At 36.3% G+C, this 19,605-nt stretch overlaps 1 long non-coding RNA gene across 2 annotated transcripts in view; it reads right to left on the bottom strand.

Moving 5' to 3' along the window:
* Positions 1-5,995: 5,995 nt before the first annotated feature.
* The window catches only part of LOC141517298 (uncharacterized), a 61,066-nt gene continuing 47,456 nt past the window's right edge, over positions 5,996-19,605 (bottom strand). Inside the window, exons 2-5 of one of the 2 annotated variants that reach the window (XR_012476821.1) lie at positions 15,524-15,660; positions 14,987-15,144; positions 11,342-11,438; positions 5,996-8,904 (exon numbers count right to left, since the gene is read on the bottom strand). This is a non-coding gene — a long non-coding RNA (uncharacterized LOC141517298). The remainder of the gene's footprint in view (positions 8,905-11,341; positions 11,439-14,986; positions 15,145-15,523; positions 15,661-19,605) is intronic. The other variant, XR_012476822.1, reaches the window with a different exon arrangement.

Genomic DNA, 19,605 nt, shown 5'->3' with positions numbered 1-19,605 from the left:
GACTACATTCAGATCCTGATCACAGTCTAGGCCCCCCCCATAGAACAGCAGGCCACCCCTACCTCGGCCCCGTGGCAGAGGGGGGCACTTATGGTCATTCACAGACCAGGAGGGAGGACAGAGCCTCACATGCTGAGACCCTGGTGGGAGTGCCCCAAAAGCTCAGGAAGCACCCCAAAACGAGGCCCAGGCTGGGAAAATGAGCAAGCAGAGAAACAAAAGGAAAACTATTGAGACATATTTTGCAAATGAACCCAAGAAGGATCAAAATACTCAGTCTGAAGATGAGGAAGCACAAGCTCCTGCATCTAAAGACTCGAAGAAAAAAACAGAAATTGGGCTCAGGCTATAACAGAGCTCAAAAAAGACTTTGAAAATTAAATGAGGGAGTTAGAAGAAAAACTGGGAAAAGAAAGGAGAGAGATGCAGGAAAAACATGAAAATGAAGTCAGCAGCTTAGTCAAGGAAATCCAAAAAAATGCTGAAGAAAATTTCATGCTAAAAACCAGCTTAGGTCAAATGGATAAAACAGTTCAAAAAGTTATTGAGGAGAAGAATGCTTTAAAAAGAAAAATTGGCCAGATGGAAAAAGAGATAAGAAAACTCTCTGAGGAGAACAAATCCTTCAGACAAAGAATAGAATTCAGGGAGATTGATGAATTTACCAGAAATCAGGAATCAATACTTCAAAACCAAAAAAAAAATGAAAAATTAGAAGAAAATGTGAAATACCTCATTGAAAAAACAACTGATATGGAAAACAGACTTAGGAAAGATAATTTAAAAATTATTGGAATACCTGAAAATCGTGATCAGGAAAAGAGCCTTGACATCATTTTCAAAGAATTACTATAGGAAAATTGCCCTGATATTCTAGAAGCAGAGGGCAAAATAGAAATGGAGAGAGAATCCACCGATCCCCCAGAGAAAGAGATCCCAAAAAACCAACCCCTAGGAATATTATAGCCAAGTTCCAGAACTCCCAAGTCAAAGAGAAAATATTACAAGCAGCCAGAAGGACACAGTTCAAATATCGTGGAGCTGCAGTCAGGATCACACAGGACTTAGCAGCAACTATATTGGAAGCTCATAGGGCTTGGAATATAATATACCAGAAGGCAAAAGAGCTTAGAATGCAGCCAAGAATGAACTACCCAGCAAGGCTGAATGTCCTCTTCCAGGGAAAAAGATGGACTTTCAATGAGCCAGGGGAATTTCAAATGTTCCTTTTAGAATGGCCAGAGCTGAACAGAAGGTTTGATCTTCAGATACAGGACTCAGGTGAAGCATGGAGTTTGGAGGAGGGGGGGAAATATGAGGGACTTAATGAGGATGAACTGCATGTATAGAAAAATGATACTGATAATATTCATATGAACCTTCTCAGTTAATAGAGCAGGTAGAGGGAGCTTTTATAGTTGAAGCACAGGAGAAAGCTGAATTCAAAGATAAAATATGGTGTAAAAATGGAGTCAATAGAAAAAAAGGGAAATGGAATGGGAGAAAGAAAAAGGAGAGGGGGAATAGTCCAAGATATTTCACATAGTAAGATTTTTTTTAATACAATGAGCCATTGCAATGATATGGAAGGGGGGAGGCAAGGGGGAATGAGGGAACCTTTGCTCTCATCAGAGATGGCTAGGAGAGGAAATAGCAAATATACTCAATGGGGTATAGCCATCTGGAGTAAGAAGGAGCGGGGAGCAGGGGGAAGGGGTGGGGATGTGAATAAAGGAGGAGAGGATGGACCATGGGGGGAGAGTGGCCAGATATAACACATTTTCTTTCTTACTTCTTGCAAGGGGCTGGGATTGGATGGCCTGCCCAGGACCACAGGGCCAGGTGGATTCTGGGCCTAAGGGGTGGTATGGGGGCTCAGGGCTTCTTGGCCCCAGGACCAGGGATCTGTCTGCTGCGCCACTCAGCGACCCTACAGCAGAGTCAGAGTGAAAGGAGAGAGAAAATATAGTACATGGTAATATAGAAATAAGAAAGGAGGGAGTTGCAATCAGCAATGGCAACGGTGGAAAAATATGGAAATAACTTGTGATGGACTTATCATAAAGAATGAGATCCACCCGTGACAGAGTTGTTGGTGTTGGAACAAAGACTGAAGCACATTTTTTGTTATTATTATTTGGGGGAGGGTGCAGGGCAAGTGGGGCTGGGTGGCCTGCCTGGGGCCACACAGCAGGGTGATCTTTGGGTGTCTGGGGCCGGATTTGGACCCAGGTGCTCCTGGTTCAAGGGCCAATGCTCTGTCTGCCACCCAGCCACCCCTACTATTATTACTATTTTATTTTATTTTGGGTCTTTTTTTTCTTCTTTTTGGTTTTTGCAGGGCAGTGGGGATCAGGTGGCTTGCATGTCACACGGCTGGGTGATTGTTGGGTTTACGAGGCTGGATATGGACTCGGGTGCTCGTGGCTCCAGGGCTGGTGCTTCGTCCATTGCGCCACCTGGCCATACCTACAATTATTACTATTATTTTTTTAATTTTAATTTTTTTTCTCTCCGCTTTACTTTTTTCGCCCAAGCAAATTCATGGGGGGAGGGGTATTTTGTTTACTTGTAAACAAGAATATTTTATTAATGTAAAAATATTTGTACAAAATGAGAATAAAAAATAAATTAAAAAAAGAGATACCACCTCATGCCTCTCAGATTGAGCAATATGACTGGAAAAGAAAATAATCAACATTGGAGGGAATGTGGGAAAACTGGAACATTAATGCTTTGTTGGTGGAGTTGGGAAATGATCCAATCTTTCTGGAGATCAATTTGGGGCAATAAAAATGTGCATACCGTTTGATCCAGTAATATCACTACTGGGTCTATATCCTAAAGAGATCATGACAAAGGGTAAAAATACATGTTTAAAAATATTCATAGTAGCTTTTTTTTTGTAGTGGCAAAGAATTGGAAATTGAAGGGATGCCCTTCAAATAGGGAATAACTGAAAAATTGTAGTATATGAAATGGAGCACTATTGTTCTATAAGAAATCATGAGGGTCAGGATTTCAAAAAACTCTGGAAAGACTTGCACAAACTGATGCTGAGTAAAATGAGCAGAACCACATTATACACCTTAATAACATGGGATAATATAATAATAATAATAATAATAATAAATGGACTCTTTCATTTCAGCAGTACAATAATTAAAGACAATTAAAAAAAAACTTGCTATGAAAAGTACCATCCATATCCAAAGAAAGAACTGTGGAGTTTAAATGAAGATCAAAGCTTGTTATCTTCAATTTTTAAAAGTTGTCTTATGTATTGTCATTTTTTTGTTGTTAATGTTTTCTTCCTTTTGGATCTGATTTTTCTCTCACAAGTTTAATATCAATCTATGTTTAGCATGGTTATAAGTATAGAGCTTATATCATATTGCTTTCTATCGGGGAAGGGAGGAGGAAAGGAGGAAAAACTGTAAAACTCAAAACCTTGCAAGGGGCGGCTAGGTGGTGCAGTGGATAAAGCACCAGCCTTGGAGTCAGGAGTACCTGGGTTCAAATCCAGTCTCAGACACCTTAATAATTACCCCTTGTTGTGTGGCCTTGGGCAAGCCACTTAACCCTATCTGCCTTGGAAAACAACCTAAAAAAAAAACCTTGCAAAAAGAAAATTAGTAAAATTACACATAGTAGGAAAAAATAAAATATTTAAAGTTAAACAAACTAAAAAAAAAATCCTTTTCCCCCTTTCAGCCTCTCCACTTACAGAGTTATTCCTTCTTGGGAGAGGGTGGAATCTCTAGATTTATAGTAATTTTACCCATCTCATTTAGTCATCTCTTTTGTTTAGTTACTGGATTTGGAGTTTGTGACAGAACTAGTTTCTGCCCCTTTCTGTGTTTTTGGTTGATATGATTAGCCTTGATTGGGTTCCTTGGATTCTTGTTCTGACTTCCCAGAATTAGCCCTGCCCCCTTGGTCCTTGAGATTCATAGCCCTAGGTTCTTCTTCTAGGAATCAGGGTCCTCTCTCTAGAGGAAAGAGTGCCAGGGATCCCAGTTTTCCAGCCACTCTTGTCATGCCAGACTTAGTGCTGTTGGGCTGCTCTGACTTCTGCTCCTGGTGTGGTTTTATAAGCATGTTAGAGCTTTCATGAGAACCTCTGTTCTTGCTGTCTCTGGAAAGAGAGCCCTTCAGAGTTTACCTATCTGTGATCCTTCTCTAGCTATTGGGAGACTATAGATTGATTTACCTATCCTGGGACTGATTTTTTTTTTCTAGCTACTCTATTTCCTATTTCCTAACGACTGTTAGATGATTTTTTATTTAGTTCTGGGGTGGAAGAACTTGATTTTTCCAGTTTCTCATTGGATTTCTCTCAATCATTAAAATTTCAGAATTGAAAAGACCAAAGACAATTACTTTTCATTTTTTAAAAAAACCATTATGATGTATGAATTTCAGATTTTTTGTTGGAATAGATGTGTATGATCTAGGAAAACTGCATTCTGCCGGGCAGCTCTCTTTCCCAGAATTGAATACGCACCTCAATCATATAGCATGCACATAAACACAAGAGGACTATTGACTTGATACTTGAAGGAACTGTAGATGAAGGAAAATCATTCTAATGTTCAATTTTTTTAGTAAATCCATACTTTATGGAATTGTCTTTTCTGATTTGATTGAAGAAAATAATAGCTGTGTCACTGGATATTTCCTTCAGGCTATGCAATTGGATTTGCATTCTGAAAAGAGATTGTTTAATAAGTATTGACCAGGTATTGAAATAAAAGAGTTGCTGTTCATATCCTCTCTCTGACCTTGTTGCTAACTGAAAATGAAGAATGTTGGTGTTTTTCCCCTAGTGTTCTTACGTAAGTAGCCTATTTAGCCACCTATATCATTCAGGCATAATCTGAAGCAGAGATATGCTTTGTTCATTGTGATTGATGGATAAAATGTTGCTTGCTATTACCATTTCCTGTTATATATGTGATTAATATGCACTGCCACTTCTTGCTGACATCACTCACTATCACTGGGTTGTTGCAACTGCCATCAATGTAAAGATGTCTAATGAGTGGGTCGCTCAGCAGTACTCTCTATATGACAGTTCTGTATTTAGAAGTAGATGAGTAGTACAGCTCTAATCTGTGAAGATGATCAGGAAAACCTTATTCAAGAACTTTGACAAAGTCATGAAACTGCTTCTCTGTTCATCATGGTTAGATCTTATTTTTTTAAGGTTTTTACAAGGCAACGGGGTTAAGTGGTTTGCCCAAGGTCACACAGCTAGGTCATTATTAAGTGTTTGAGGCCAGGTTGAACACAGGTACTCCTGACTCCAGGGCCAGTGCTCTATCCACTGCGCCACCTAGCTACCCCACATCATGGTTGGTTCTTAAAATACTTTCTACCTCACTGGCCAATTTACATGCTAGAGTCAGGAGAATTTCAAAATTTTAAAGAATTTTATTCTGAAATGTCATCAGCTAGGACCATGGCTGCATAGGACTTGTAAAATAGTGTCAAACTAAGAGGAAACAAGCTTCAAAATGTAACTGGGAACTATCTAGCAAAATACATAAAAATACAACATAGATATTAATTTTTGGTTTCCCAAAACAATGTGAAACCTTACCACTACTGGGTCTATACCCTGAAGAGATTATGAAAAGGGTAAAAACATCACTTGTACAAAAATATTAATAGCAGCCCTGTTTGTGGTGGCAAAGAATTGGAAATCAAATAAATGTCCTTCAGTTGGGGAATGGCTTAGCAAACTGTGGTATATTTATGTTATGGAACACTATTATTCTATTAGAAACCAGGAGGGACGGGAATTCAGGGAAGCCTGGAGGGATTTGCATGAACTGAGGGTGATGATCAACCTTGCTGGATTTGATCATTCCATCACAGGAACAATCAGGCACAATTTTGGGGTATCTGCGATAGAGAATACCATCTGTAGCCAGAGAAAAAATAGTGGAGTTCAAACAAAGACCAAAGACTATTACCTTTAATTTTTAAAAAAAAAATCCATTATCTAATTATATAATCTTGCTATCTCTGATATTTTATTTTTTTTTCTTCTTAAGGCTATGATTTCTCAACACATTCAATTTAGATCAATGTACAGCATGTAAACAATGTAAAGACAAACAGATTGCCTTCTGTGGAGGGGGGAAAGGGAGCAAGATTGGGAGAAAATTGTAAGATTCAAAAAGAAATAAAATCTTTCCAAAAAAATTTAAAAAAAAACATGAGACCTGTAAGGATCCTGCCTCTTGGAGCATAATGTTTCTGCAAGAGATCTTATTTTTAGTTATGTAGAAGTTGCTCAGTCTTGTGTTATCCTGATTGAGGTTCCATGATATTTGAATTGTTTCTTTCTGGCCATTTGCAATATTTTCTCCTTGACCTCAGAGTTCTAGAACTTAGTCATAATTTTCATTTTGGAATCTCTTTCAAGAGCTGATTAGAGAAATTCTTTCAATTTCCATTTTATCCTCTGGTTCTCAGATATTATGGCAATTTTCCTTGATAATTTCTTGAGAGAGGATGACTATACCTTTTTGATCATTACTTTCACATTGTCTAATAATTCTTAAAAAATTTCTACTGGAACTATTTTTTCAGGTCACTTGTTTTCACAAGGAGATATTTCTCCTGCAATTTCCCCTGTAATTTCCTACTGACCCTTACCATCTGTGATTTTCTTTTACTTTTTCATCCTTTAATTTTGTTTTCTTGCTTTTGGTGTGTCATGAAGCCATTAGCTTTCACTTGTCCAATTCTATTCTTTTAATGTTTTCTAATTTTTTATTTAAGGCAATGGGGTTAAGAGTGACTTGCCCAAGGTCATACAGCTGGGAAATTATTAAGTGTCTGAGGCCAGATTTGTACTCAGATCCTCCTGACTCCAGGGTTATTCCACTGTGCCATCTAGCTGTCCCCCAATTTTAATTTTTAAGGAATTATTTTCTTCACTGAATTTTTGGACCTCCTTTTCCATTGGCCAGTTCTAATTTTTAGGAGATCTTTTCTCCAGTGAATTTATGTATGTCTTTTTCCATGTAGATTTCTGCTTTTTAAGGAATTCTTTTCTTCATTGAATAGGTATGCTTTTTTTAACTATTTGACCTACTCTATTTTATTTGTTTTGTTTTGGTTTTTTGGTATTAATGTACCTCCTTTATCAAACAGTTGATTATTGAATAAATATCATTTATTTTTCAAATATTTCTCTACCTCTTTTATTTGATTTTTAAAATCTTTTTGAGCTCTTCTAGGAACTTTATTTTAAAGTTCTTTTTGGACCTCAGAACAATTCCTACTTTTCTTTGAAATCTTGGATGTAGTAGATGGACTTTATTATCTTTTTCTAAGTTTGTGTTTTGATCCTCTCTGTCTCCATAGTGACTTTGTGGTCAGGTTCTTTTTTTTAAATGTTGTTGCTTGCTCATTTCCCCAGTCTATTCCTTGACTTTTATCTTGATATTAAATTAGGACTCTGCTCACAGGGTGAGCTGCTCACAGGAAACTGTCACAAGTCTTAGGTTTCTTGTGCAGCTATCTTCAAAGCTAGTTCTGGGAGACTATAAGTTTTTACTTCTTCCAGGTGGTAACCTCAGGAGTGGTGTTTTCACAGTTTTACTGGTTTATGGGCAAAACATAAACATTCTTTTCTGCTTTGGAACTGTGATCAGGGTCCCTGCTCCACTCTGGCTGTCCACTCTAGTGCTCCTCCTCAGGGACTGCAACATGGGACTGTTTTCAGAATCAAGGTAATAGACAATATAATTGAGTCCTCACCCAATGAAAACACCTGAAAGACCCCTGTAATTTCCTACTGACCCTTACCATCTGTGATTTGCAGGCTCCAGAAGTCACAGGTAATGCTGTTGATTCAGTTGTCCCAAGGTCAACTGCTGGTTTGTTGGGGTGTTATCAACCCTGATGGAACCTCTGATGACCTGAGCTCCACAAACATTTCCTATTGACCTTCAAAGTTTTCTTGAGGTGAAGAATTGTTTTACTTGTCCTTTTGTGGGTTCTGCCTGAAAGTTGTTTGGAGGGGAATTTGGGAAAGTTTTGGGGAGTCTCTGACATTTCTCTATCAATGCTCTTAATAAATTAGTCCCCTCTTACCTTTCCAGTCTTCTTTTTACCTTACTCCCCAATACACTTCAATACACTTCACTTCAATACACACTTCAATCCAGTGACACTGGTCTTTTGATGGTGCTATGAGCTTAAAATACTTCCTCTCTCAGTTCCCAGCATTTTCTCTTGTCTCTCTTTCCTAGAAAGCTCTTCTACTTCTGCTCTGAAACCTGACATGCAAGGCTTCCTAAAATCTTACCTTCTACAGCAAATTTTCCCTTACCCTGATTAATTCCAGTGTTTTCTCTTTGCTTATTATTTCCTATTTATCCTGTTTGTTTTGCACATATTTGTTTGTATGTTTTTCCCCAATTACACTGTAAGCTCCTTGAGGATAAGAATTACTTTTCCCCTCTTTTTGTATTTCCAATGCTTAGCATAGTCCCTTGTTCATAGTAGGTACGTAAAGTTTGTTGAACTGAATTGAATCCATTTAATATCACTCAACAAAAGGATATTGACTTTGAAGATATAAGGATAAAAAATAATAACATTTCTCCCCTAACCTGAGGTCACACACTCCTTGATTTTATATTAATCTCTGGAGAGAATGGGCTCAGACTTAACATAGCATTTCTTTCACCAAGTTCAATCCAGATGTGATGACTCTCAGATCTCATTTATCCTTCTGCAGTCCTTAATGTCAGTTCTGAAAGTCACTCCTTGTTTCATGGCTTTAAAATTAGCATGTACTCAGAATTCTAGATTGCCAGTCTTGCTCTCCTGATTTTTCAAAACTAACAAGGTCAGAGCTTTCAGATTAGTCTTCGTCACCTAAAAATATAAAATAAAAAAGTGAGACAAAATGAGCGGTTATTTTCATAGCATTACATAGACCTTTCCCTTTACAGTAATGTTTTTTGCTAGAAGCAAGTAATCAGTGAATGAATTAAACTAAGAAAAAGTGGTCAAGGAGAATGGCTGCAACTCTTGTTGGCAAGAGTTTTTTAAAGACACTATAGAACCAATGAAAAGTTTCTGCATATGTATCATATGACATTTCAGTGGCAAACCCACAGACGCATACATGGTGCATGCTATTGCTATTAGCATCACAAATTTAGTGAGTGAAAAAATCCAGTCACTTGGAGAAAATACATTGATTTGTGCAAAGGAAAGTAACATATTTGATAACCAAACCCAGTCATTAGAAAGCAATTAAAAATATATGAATAACTAGGTGGAAACTTATCAATGAATGAGGCTATTCTGTAGACCTAATGCTAAAGTTATCTTCAATTGCTAACCCTTCAAATTTAGTTTAGCCAGGGGAAAAGTAGTCATCCTTTCTCATTCATTCTTATGTTCTCTGGCTTCTTTCCAATTTACAGCAGTAGAAATTCTGAAAATAACACATTAACACATTTAGATTGACTGCATTAGTGGAATTTGCAGAAAATCTCTAAAATAACTAACAAGATCTAGTTGGTTACAATATTTATGATTACTAAGTGAGCTCATAAAGGATAGCTTTGTGATATATATTCATATTCATAGAAGAGGGGAAGAAAGAAAATAAAACTGATTTTAATGTTCACTATTTTAAACTTTCAAATCTCCCAAACTTTAGGAAATATTGGAAAGGATATAAAAAGTTTTGGTCTCTTTGGAAGGTCATATGAAGAATCTGAGATTCTCATAATGTTCTTTCATGCCTTCTATTTACCTCTGAGTTCGAAATAGGTCACACAGTGCTATATCAATTCACATCTGTCAATGTCACAACTTACCAGCAAACTACCTATCAAAATGAGTGTCATGTTCCTTCCCTAAAGATGTCCCCATTTAGTATATCTGAACTTAAATAACCTACAGGAGAATTTTCTCACATATGACAGATCTTTTGAGAATTTCTTGTTTTATAATTTCAGGTTACCTCTCTCCCACATCTTGCATGTTCCTAAGGAATATCAAATTTTGAAAATGTTAATAACATTTGCAAGCAGTGATTTTCCTAAGCACATTGGGGAAGTCCTTTTGTTCTTCTTTTCAACATTTTCAGAAAGGTGAAGAAACCAATTTACCTCTGACATTCACATATAACTTCTGACTTTTCACTGCTACTGTCTGAAGGTTAAACTTTAACTAGAAACACTGTGTGACCTTGGATGAATCACTTTACCTCTTAGTCCCTTGATTCCCTCATGTGAGTGTTGAAACCAAAGGATTACTGATACTTTGGCTCTCATATTATATCTTGTAAGCTCTTTCTCTCTGGAACCTTCAAGGATGTATACAAGTGAGAGACTTCTGACTTTTAATAATAATGAATGTTCAAAGAACACTATGAAAGTCCAAGTTTTTTTTACTCCAAAATAGTCTTCTCAAAACCAATTGAAAGTAAATACATTTCAGTCCTCAATGAATTTTTCATTCAAAGATCACATTGGTGTGGTGGAAAGATCACTAAACTTGATATGGGAGGAATGGTTTTAAATCCCAGTTATATCATTTTTTACTAAAGTGATATTGAGAAAGTCACAAGCCCTCTGGGCATCAGGTTTTTCCCATGAAAAATGAGTAGGTTGAGCTAGGTGACTCTTTATGTACCTTATAATTGTAAATCTATGAACTTATAATTACTATTATATTATAATCATTATCTTATATTTATTATATAATTATTATATAATAATATAGTATAATTATTATCTTATAATTATTCTGCCTTAGGAAAATGGAAAATATATAAAAGGAACTAGAGGTTTGAAGCTAGCATGAAAACAAGGAGCAGGCTATTAGAAACTTACTATTTCTAACATTTCTGAAAATATTTGGATTTGATATTCACTGAGGAAAAGCAATTCAGTTTCTAAAATCTAATAATAATAATAATAACATTTGTCCTTCATTTTCAAAGAAGACCACATCATCAGGGAAGTGATGCCATGACAAGCATGTGAATTGGATTTCACTGAGGAGGTGTCTCTACCAGAGACATCTGGGTCCAGTGGCTAGATATGAATCAGGATGACTGGAGATGGCCCTGAATGTGAGGCAATCAAGGGTAAGTGACTTACCCAAGGTCACACAGCTAGTAAGAGGCAAGTGTCTGAGGTTAGATTCAAACTCCCATCCTCCTGAATCAAAGGCCCATGCTCTATCCAATGCACCACTTAGCTGCTCCTTCTAAAATCTAAAGAGCACTTGAAACAGTAGTGTTTTGCCTGAAGGGGAAAAAACCTCAGCAACTATGGCTTCAGATACTTACTATTGTTCTGATTTTGTACAAGTCATTTAACCCTTATTTGCCTCGGTTCCTCATGTGTAAAGGAAAATGGCAACCACTCCAGGCTGACACAATTGAACTACATAGAGAGATAGATATTAAATATTCAAATTATTCATATATATTATATGTGACCAAACATCATCCCCCAATGCATAAATGTGCAATTTTATGAGCAAAAATTTCTTTTTTATTTTAAAAAATTATTCAAAATTGTATTTTCCCCCAATTACTTGCAAAAAAAAATCATTTTATTAGAGGGCAGATAAGTGGTGCAGTGGATACAGCACCAGCCCTAGACTCAGGAGGACCTGAGTTCAAATCACACCTCAAATACTTAATACTTACTTAGCTGGGTGAGTCACTTAATCCAATTCCCTTGCAAAAGTTGAAATAAAAACATTTTATCACCCATTTTTTAAGAACTTGAGATCCAAATTCTGTCCCTCCTCTACCTTCTCATTTGGAGAATAATCAACTTAATAAAAGCTATACATGTCCTGGCATGGAAAACATATCTCCATATTAGTCATATTGTGAAAAAAAATAGACAAAATAAGAAGAAAAAAGGTTAATGGTATGCTTTGAACTGCATATAGATTCCATCAGTTCTTTCTCTAGAAGTGGAAAGTATTTTTCATCATAAGTCCTTCAAAATTGTCTTGAATCATTGTATTGTTGAGAATAGCTATTGTTGAGAATAGATCATAGTTAATCATCATATAACACTGCTATTACAGTTGTTCTCCTGGTTCTGCTCACTGCACATCAGGTCATGCAAATCTTTCCTTATTTTTCCCAAAAGCATCCTGCATATCATTTTTTACAATAGCATAGTAGTAATCCATCAAATTATGTGCCATAACTTGGTCAGTCATACCCCAATTGATGGCATCTCCTCAATTTCCAGTTCTTTGTTACCACTAAAAAAGCTACTCTAAATATTTTTAATAATTAGTTTCTCTTTTTTTCCTTTAAGGTACAGATCTAGTAGTACTATAACTGGTCAAAGGGTGTATATAGTTTTATAGCCCTTTGGACATAGTTCCAAATTGCTCTACAGGATGGTTGGATTGGTTCATGACTCTATCAACAATGCATTAGGGTCTCAATTTCCCTATATCCCCTCCAAATGTGTCATTTTCCTTTTCTGTCATATTAACCAATCTAATAGTCATGGAGTGATGCCTCAGAGTTGTTTTAATCTATAGTAATTTAGAGCATTTTTATATGACTATAGATAGTTTTGATTATTTTGTCTGAAAACTGTCTGTTCATATTTTTTTGACCATTTATCAATTGGGAATGGTTCTTAATTCCATACATTTGATTCTATATATTTCAGAAATGAGACCTTTATCACACTTATTGAAAAATTTGTATAATTTTTAATCATATTTCCTTCCATTTATTTTTTCCTTTATCCTATTCTCTCTCCCTTCACCCTATCTTCAAAAGTGTTTTGTTTCTAACTACTACCTTGCCCAACCCACCCTCCTTTTAATCAATCCTTCCCTTCCCCTTATCCCATTCCCCTTATATTTTCCCATATGGTAATATAGATTCCAATAACTAATTCAGTGTCTATTTTATTTCCTCTTTGAGCCAATTCTGATCAAAGTAAGGCTCAAGCACTCCCATATCACTCATTCATCTTCATCTCTATTCTTAAAGCTCTTCATTGCCTCTCATTCTATCTCTCCCTTCTCCCAGTTCATTCTTTTTTTTTTAGGTTGGTTTTGTTTTGCAAGGCAAATGGGGTTGAAGTGGCTTACCCAAGGCCACACAGCTAGGTCATTATTAAGTGTCTGAGACCAGATTTGAACCCAGGTACTCCTGACTCCAGGGCTGGTGCTTTATCCACTACGCCACCTAGCCACCTAGCCACCCCCCTCCCAGTTCATTCTTCTTTTTTACCTCTTAATTACAGTTTTAGTGATTATTTCATCATATTCAACTCATACCTGTACTTACTGCCCCTATATATTCTTTCTCATTGCCCTAAGAAAGATAAAGTTCTTAAGAGTTACAAGAAACATCTTCTGATATAGGAATGTAAACAGTTTAACCTTATTAAATGCTTTATGCTCTTCCTGTTTATCTTTTTATACTTCTCTTGAGTTTTATATATTAGAAAGTTAAATTTTCTATTCAGATCTGGTCCTTTTATCAGGAATGCTTGACAGACCTCTGTATCATTTATGGTTCATTTGCTGGATAAGTGATTCTTGGTTATAATCCTAGCTCTTTTGCCCTCTGAAATATCATATTTCAGTCCCTCTAATCCTTTAATGTAGAAGCTGCTAAAATTTGTGTTATCCTGACTGTGACTCTATGACTTTTGAATTGCTTCTGGCTGTTGTAATATTTTCTCCTTAAGCTGGAAGCATTGGAATTTGGTCTTAGTATTCTTAGGAGTTTTCATTGTGGGATTTTGTGCAGGAAATGACTGATAGAGTCTGTCAATTTCTATTGAACCCTTTGGTAAAAGGCAGTTTTCCCTTGATAATTTCTACAAAGATGATATCTAGGGGTTTTTTAACCATGGTTTTCAAGTAGTTCAATAATAATTTAATTATCTCTTCAGGATCTGTTTTCCAGGTTAGTTGCTTTTCACATTTTCTTCTTTTTTTCATTCTTTTTATTTTATATATTTCTACTTTTATATCTAATGGAGTCATTAACTTTCATTTGTTCAATTCTAATTTTTGAGGAATTATTTTCTTCATTAAGCTTTTGTACCTCCTTTTCCATTTGGAATCTTTTTTTAAAGAATTCTTTTCTTCATTGAATTTTTGTACCTCTTTTGTCCAGTGTCCACTTCTGTTTTTTAAGAAGTTGTTCTCTTGATTAGATTTTTGTACCTCTCTATTTGACATATTATTTTTATAGATTTTATTTTCTTCAGTATTTTTGTGCCTCCTTTATCAAACTATTTATTCTTTTTTCTTCTTTTACCATCATTTCTTTACCCAATTTTTCCCTCTACCTCTCTTACTTGATTTTTAAAGTCTTTGTATAGGTCTTCCAGGAATTTTCTTTGGGCCTGAGATCAATTTTTCCTTGAGGTTTTGGGTATTTACTAGTTTTTGATTATGCGGTTTTCTTCTGAGTTTGTGTTTTGATCCCTGTTGCTTTAGGAACTTTCTATGGTCAGAATCTTTTATGTGTGTAGTGGGGTTTTTTGTGTTTTTTGTTCATTTCTGTAACATGTTTCTTGACTTTTAGCCTTTTTTAAAGTTGGGCTCTGCTCCAGGTGTGGAGACAGTACTGACCCAAACTTCAGATTTTTTGTGCAGTTAGTGAGGGTGTTTATAAGCTTTTAATTTTTCCAAAGTTGCATGATCTAAGGAGAGATAGGCTCTGCTCTGCTCTGTGAGCAATTATAAGCACTCTTTTCTGCCCTGGAACTAAGATCAAAGTCCTCCCCTGCAATCACAAACTATGGTGTTTTAGTGGCTCCTCTTCACCCAGGAATTGTGATCCAGGACTGTGACTCCAATACAACAGATACTTGTACCCAGTACCAGCAAATTACCTTTATAATCTCCATCTGACCAAATGATTGACCCCCTTACATTTGTAGACAGAGCTTGTGGCAGCCACTGCTGCCACTGATTCACTCACCTCCAAGGTCTGGTTTCCTGTGCTGGCATACCCTGCATTGGACTGTACTCCACTCTCTCCCCAGTGTGATAAGTTTTTTTTGCTCACCCTCTAAGGTGACTTAGGTTGAAAAATTTCTTCAGCTCAGCCTTTAGTGGATTCTGCTGCTTCAGAATTTGCTTTGAGATATTGTTTGAAAGGGGAAATTGGGAGAGCTCAGATTAGTGCCTGACTTTTCTCTACTGTTTTGGTTCTATTCCCCTCAATAAACATTTCTCTAAAGAATGACAAAATCATAGCAATCATCTAAAAAGAAAAGTATCCAGCAAAATAATACTGAGATCTTGTCTCATTCCCAGCAAAATTGGTTAATATGATTAAAAGATGGAAATGGTTAATTTTGGAGCAGTTGTGGGAAGATAAGCTCCATTTTCTTAACAGTTAGATGGATTGTGAATGTCATTTCATCCCAATTTTGACCTTTTGTTGTTAGTAGACAACAATTATTTTGAAAAGTAATTTTTAATTATGCAAATTAAGTGATTAAAGTGTTCATACCCTCTAAGCCACAGATTCCAGTTTTCAATATCCATACGGTCATTGATGAAATGAAAATGCTTCATAGCAGCCTTTTTTGTGCTTGCAACAAATTAGAAACAAATTGTGATATAGAAGTGTAATGGAATATTGATGTGCTATAAAAAATGAGAAATACAGAGAAACATAGAAATTATTACATGAACTATTACAAAATATGCATAATTGAGAAAACAAATAACATCTTGACTAAGACAAGGGCAGCCAAGAAATTAGAAACAAAATTAAGTGAATGTCAAACATTACAAAGGAAAAGCATGGCCCCAAAGAAGAGGGATAAGAAAACTCCCTCCACATTCACCCTTCTCTTATGGGACATTCTATAATATTTTCTCATTTTTAATGTATTGGCCAATCTTGCTGATTGTTTCTTCCTCTCCTTTTTCTTTTTTCTATTAAAAAATATTTCTTGTTATTTGGGCTGATTCACTGGGAAGAAACAGGAAACAGATATAGGGGAAAACTTAAGAGATTTAAAAACAAGAAGTTCATTAACAAAAAAAGGGGGGGGGGAGAAATTCTCCTCAAGATTTAATTGGCTCAAGGGAGTAAAGGACTACAATGATGCAACTTTTTGATTCTCTGAATATTAAAACAGTAAGACATAAAGGGCTAGACCTTCTCCCTAAGGTTTTGACTAAGTGCCAGCAGCTTGATGAATATGAGCTTAGAAAAGATGTAATCAGCTGAATCAAGACTCCTGCTTTAATGATCATCCTTTCCCTGCCCTGAATGTCCCTCCCCTGCTATGACTAAGAAAGTCTCCTTTTGTTACTGTCAGATGGACTATGAGTGGGTCATTTCATTCCCATTTTGTGTCTGAGGTGCCCATTTCGCCTATTATACTTGGAATAGCTTCATCAGATCTGATCTCAGACCTGACATCAAGAATACTCAACAATAAAAAGTCAAGAATTGCCAGGAGCTTAATGAAAAAAAATGCAAATGAAGGTGGTTTAGCCCTACCCAATCTAAAATTATATTATAAAGCATCAGTCAGCAAAACTGTTTGGTATTGGCTAAAAAACAGAGTGGTGGACCAGTGGAATAGCCTAGGTGTAAAAGCAGGAGAGGATTATAGTAATCTGCGGTTTGATAAACCCAAAGAGTCAGGCCACCGGGATAAAAACTCCCTCTTTGATAAAAACTGCTGGGATAATTGGAAGTTAGTATGGAAGAAACTTACATTAGACCAACACCTCACACCCTTTATCAAGATAAGATCCAAATGGTTACAGGACATAGACATAAAAAACAATACTATAAGCAAATTAGAAGATCAAGGACTAGTCTACCTGTCAGATCTATGGAAAGGGGAACAGTTTATGATTAAGGAAGAGTTGGAGAACATCACTAAAAACCAATTAGATGATTTCGATTACATTAAATTAAAAAGCTTTTGCACAGATAAAACCAATGTAATCAAGATCAAAAGAAAAGTAGTAAATTGGGAAACAATCTTTACAATTAATGATTCTGACAAAGGACTCATTTCTAAAATATACAGAGAACTGAGTCATATTTTTAAAACAAAAAAGCCATTCCCCAATTGACAAATGGTCAAAGGATATGCAAAGGCAATTTACAGATGAGGAGATCAAAGTAATCCATAGCCATATGAAAAAATTCTCTAAATCATTAATTATTAGAGAAATGCAAAATGAAAGCTTCTCTGAGGTACCACCTCACACCTCTCAGATTGACCAGTATGACCAGGAAGGATAATGATCATTGTTGGAAGGGATGTGGGAAATCTGGGACACTACTACACTGTTGGTGGAGCTGTGAACTCATCCAACCCTTCTGGAGAGTTACTTGGAACTATGCCCAAAGGGCAACAAAAATGTGCATACCCTTTGACCCAGCAATACCACTACTGGGTCTATACCCTGAAGAGATGAGGAAAAAGGGTAAAAACATTACTTGTACAAAAATATTTATAGCAGCCCTGTTTGTGGTGGCAAAGAATTGGAAATCCAGTAAATGTCCTTCAATTGGGGAATGGCTTAGCAAACTGTGGTATATGTATGTCATGGAACACTATTGTTCTATTAGAAACCAGGAGGGATGGGATTTCAGGGAAACCTGGAGGGATTTTCACGAACTGATGCTGAATGAGATGACCAGAACCAGAAAAACACTGTACACCCTAACAGCAACATGGGAGTGATGTTCAACCTTGAAGGACTTGCTCATTCCATCAGCGCAACAATTGGGAACACTTTTGGGCTGTCTGCAAAGGAGAGTACCATCTGTATCCAGATAAGGAGCTGTGGAGTTTGAAGGAAGTGCAAGGACTATTCCCTTTAATTTAGAAAAAAACAGATAGCTTATTGTCTGATCTTGTTACCTCTTAGACTTCTCTTTAAGGATATGATTTCTCTCTCATCACACCCAATTTGGATCAAGGTACAACATGGAAACAAAGTAAAGACTGACGGAATGCTATCTGTGGGGTGGGGGTGGGGGGAGGGAAGCAAGATTGGGAAAAAATTGTAAAACTCAAATAATATCTTTAATAAAATTGTAAAACTCAAAAAAAAAGAATACTCAACAAAGCTATTTGGTATTAGTTAAAAAATAGAAAAGTAGATCAATGAAACCGACTAGACAAAAAATAGCTAGAAATAAGCAACCCAGTGTTCAATAAGCCAAAAAACATAAATCATCTAGGAAAGAATTACACATTTGAAAATAACTTCAGGGAAAACTGGAGAATCATCTAGCATAAATTAGTCTGAGATCACTATTTTGCATCATGATAAACTCAAAGTAGATATGTGAACTGAATATTAAAGATCATATGATATGAGAATTAGAAAGGAAGCAGATTATATATTTTTCAGTCCTATCCTGGGGCAGTGGGGTGAATTATTAACCAAACTTGGAATGGAGATATTCACAAAGGATTTAATATATAATTTTGATTATATTACACTGAAAGATTTTTTATAAACAAAATGAATACAACTAAGAAGGGAAACACTTAACTGAGCAAATCACTGTATCAAATTTCCATGATAAAGGCTTGACATCCAAAATATAGAGAAATATGAGACTGCAGAAACTTTATGGTATTGTTTGAACCTAGCCCTGCATGACTGAGAAACCAGACCTGTTGCTTAGAGACCAGATTTGCTTAATGCTTAACTCAGGACTTCAGGTTCTGCTGATCAGAAACCAGTCAGTTTCAAAGATTATTGCAAAAAGTGGGAGGAATTTTCTCCCATTATACATCTTAAGTGTCTTATCTGCAAATTGTCTCTATGTTGGCCAATCAGCTATCTTTTCCTTGTTCCTTTGTTTGAAAAATGTGTAAATTAAGGCACTTGGGGTCGGGGTGGGGGAGTTTGGAGTCTTTTTTTTTTTTTGGCTCTCTCCTCCCCTGGATGGCTTAATAAACTTCTTTATAAATTATTTCAGTTCCAGATTTTGTTCTCAATTGACAAAGCCAAAATCCATTCTCTGGTAAATAAGTAGTCAAAGGAATATGAAGAAATAGTTCCTAAAAACTATTAGGATACTCTTATTCATTCCAAAAATAGTACTGTTCCTTTTGAGCATCTGCCCTCTTTCCCCTAACAAACTAAGTGCGCAATATAGAGTTATTCTCCAACCCCTTTGCAGTCTGATAAGTCAGGTCCCCGGAAGATGGTTGCTACAATTCATTTTCAGATTCAAGGGATCCCTATGGGACTAAGCTAGTTTTCTAATTTGAGCCTCCACTACTGTGTTATTTGCTTCATGGTTGTCAGGGAAATAAATTAGTCAGATTTAATTATCTTTTTGAAATGGATATTTTACTCCAATCCTATAGTTGTTACAACACATCCCACTTTCCCCCCAAAAAGTTTGTAAAATACTCTCCTACCTGTACATGCAGAGTCCCAGCAAAAGCTAACTTAGATACATTGCAGTTTTTCTGTTGGACTTCTCATAGACCACTAACTGTCTTTCTTTGTCACATGAAATACAATCATCAGCTATTCATACCTACTGACAATCACTGCTAACTCTATGATGCTATGAGGATACCAATGAAA

This window comes from Macrotis lagotis, chromosome 3 (assembly GCF_037893015.1).
Source record: "Macrotis lagotis isolate mMagLag1 chromosome 3, bilby.v1.9.chrom.fasta, whole genome shotgun sequence".
Taxonomy (NCBI): Eukaryota; Metazoa; Chordata; class Mammalia; order Peramelemorphia; family Peramelidae; genus Macrotis; species Macrotis lagotis.
Note: the sequence above shows the minus strand (reverse complement) of the source record. Positions and strands in the feature narration are given on the sequence as shown.